Genomic DNA, 3301 nt, shown 5'->3' with positions numbered 1-3301 from the left:
GAACGGCTGAGAAGAAAACTAACTCAACTATGTGGTTTGTTAAAAAGTGAGGAAAGATATTTTATTGTTACTGAGGGAAATGAGACACCAGAGGTATTGTGCTTTTCTTTTGTGGAGCTTGATTTGAATTTCTAATGCCATTCATTTTCAATTCATTTTAATTGAGTTTATTTCTATAGCACCAATTCATAACACGTCATCTCAAGGCACTTTACAGATACAATTCAGCCACATCATACAGTCAAATTTTCAATCAGATTAATTAAAAGTTTTCTATCTAAGGAAAACCAGTTGATTGAATCGACTCATTGACTCTTCAGCAATCCCTCACACTAAGCATACTTGTAGCGATAGTGGAGAGGAAAAGCTCCCTTTGAACAGGAAGAAACCTCCAGCAGAACCAGGCTCAGTGTGAGCGGCCATCTGCTGAGGCCAACAGCTTGTCTGCCTTTCCCCATACAGGAAAGGCAGACAAGCTCCGTGCCACCCCCAATGTCAGAGGATGAAGAGAGCACATCCAGTTAGTCACAGTCAGAGAAACAGGACTACACTGTTTTTCAGGTCGAGCTCCAACATCTATAAACAAAGGTGTTGATGGCACTTCTGTGAAAAATACCAGCTATTAACAAACTAGCCATCTCTACTAGGGGGGAAGAACAATTCATTATTTCTAAAGTACAATAGACATTATAGGCAAATAGAATTCACAGTTAGATTGAATTACATCACCTGTCCAGTAGAAAACCTAAACCTCAATGTCTGTTATGAAGCCCTGACCCTCAGCGATTTGATCAAGGTAAGACTTGATTAAATCTATGTGTCTGAAACATTAAATGTCTATGTTTCTGATTTGTAATTTTTGGTATGATTAGAATGATGTTTCTATGAATTTCTGTATGTACTGTAAGCTAAATGAGCCTAATCAGGGGGCTATTAAGCCATATTCACTGTATATGAGCAGCAAAACTAAACTGAATTCAATGGTTGTCTTCAATGGCATTTTAAATGGTCTAAGATGGAAAATACAACTTTCTTTTTAAGGCAACCCCAGGTTATCTGTTTGTCCAACCGCATCTAATGTGACATCTCCAGAAAGCCCTAAAGTCATGATAGATGGAGTATATGCCTCAGGTTTTTATGGTACACTGGTTTTCTTCTCTAGACTTGACATTTTCTTTTCTCCTCCCTTTGACGAATAAGGAAGAAATTAAATATGTTTTTACGTTATTTTATAAATTAAACTTCAGTTTGAATCATCTAAGCTGATCAGTTATATGTTAAAATCCAAGGATTCAGTGTTTTTAACCTAAAAAGTGCAGCACTAGTTAAGAGGTTTTAGTGAATCAAGTGATTCGTTTCAAAATATGAGCCTATTTAGGTTTGTATAGATTAAATGTATTAGTTCCTCCTGATGAGGAGGGACACATTTTCATTTATTTATTCAAATAGTCTGTCATTCATTGCACAGACTTTCTACATCTATCGGACTGAAGGAACATATGGCCTACAGTCCACCACAGTTGATTTTCTGAGAGCGCAGCTTTGGCCATTCAAAATTAATTTATTTCTTGTGAAACTCAGATCTTTGTTAGTTTTGATGTTTAGTTACACACTTTGGAAAAACGAAGAAAACAAAATAAAAACCGGTTTGTTGCAGCTTTCATAGCAAGAAATTGAGATCTAAATAAGTAATCTTTTTCTTAAAATTAGTCCATATGTCTTGAATTGAGGAAGTGAGACATTGTCTTATTTCAAGCGCATATTATCCATCTTAAATAAAGAGTTGACAAATCATGTTATTTACCTTCTCATAAATACACTTCATTTAAAAATGTTCGACTTATTTCTTGATGGTTTTCGCAGTGAACTGTTCATATAATGCTACCAACGCCACATCTCACTGAGGCTATGACGCTCTCTGGCTGATGTGTCGTGTTGTTTTTGTGTCAGACACTATTGCCTTTTGGTACTGAGGCCAAATGTTTCAGTAGGTTTCATCAGACTATCAGAGCACCAACACATTATCTCATAAAGAAAGATTTGGATTTCTTTATGAGCCTGCTAAAATCATTCAGAGATTTTAGCAGGCTGGATGTTTTGTTCAAAGAGGATTTATTAAGTGTTTATGGAAGGGGCACCACTCCCAGGGGGAAGTTATAATCAAGTAGAACAGATCTGTGTGGATTATAACAAGTATTCAAAGTGGTGCAGCTTTTGGCAATAAGACGGTTCTGTGTCTGCCAATGGAATTAGTATTTTTTACTCTTCAAACAAGATAGATATTATGCACTTGAAATAAGACAGTGCAGTTGTTTTTTCTTATTTTAAATGTAAAAAAATCTCACTTATCTCCTCAATTCAAGAAAAATGCCCCTATTGTAAGAAAAAAGGAATTATTTTGATTTCATTTTTTTGTAGTGTTTGCTTTCACTGCGAACAATTTTAATCTACATAAGTCATTTTTTCTAAAAATAGTGAGACATTTTGCTAATCAAACAAACAATTGTATTGTCTTATTTCAGGTGCATATCATCTAATTATCTTATTTTAAGAGCAAAAAAAAGAGGGTAAAAAAACTTAATTTAAGAAATTTTTACTTATATCTACAGTAGATCATTTTTCCAGTGTTGAATCTCCATTTTCTGCATTTTTAGCTGTGTGTGTTTGTTCATGGATGTCCAGCCCCTGTTTTCTCCAGTGATAGACTGACATGTTGTCCTGGTGAAGCCCTCCTGTCTCCAGTTGACTTTAGATAGGGTCCAGATCCCTGAGACTGAAAGGATTAAATAGGTGTAGAAGAGTTGATAGATATAATGTAAAGAATTTAAACTACTTAAAACAAGCATTCTGCTTATTTTCTTCTCTTTTCTTCTCAGCCGCTCAGAGCTTTAACTCTACCATGTGGTTTGTCAAAAACCGAGAAATAAGTCCATTGTAGCCAAAGATATTTTATTGTTACGGAGGGAAATGCTACACCAGATGTATTGGTTTTTTCGGAGCTTGATTTTGATTTCTAATGTCATTTATATTCAGTTCAATTCAGTTTATTTCTATAGCACCAATTCATAACTCATTTAATCTCAAGGGAATTTAAAGAGACAATTCAACCAGATCCTACAGTCAAATTTTCTACCTAAGGAAAACCAGTTGATTGCATCGACTCATTGACTTGAAGGCAATCCCCTGACTGAGCATGCTTACAGTGACAGTGGAGAGGAAAAACTCCCTTTGAACAGGAAGAAACCTCCAGCAGAACCAGGCTCACTGGGGTTCAAGCAGACAGAAGCAGACATAGAAAAAG

The sequence above is a fragment of the Cyprinodon variegatus genome, unplaced genomic scaffold (genome assembly GCF_000732505.1).
Source record: "Cyprinodon variegatus isolate N-32 unplaced genomic scaffold, C_variegatus-1.0 Scaffold887, whole genome shotgun sequence".
NCBI lineage: Eukaryota > Metazoa > Chordata > Actinopteri > Cyprinodontiformes > Cyprinodontidae > Cyprinodon > Cyprinodon variegatus.
This window is presented reverse-complemented; position numbering follows the sequence as displayed.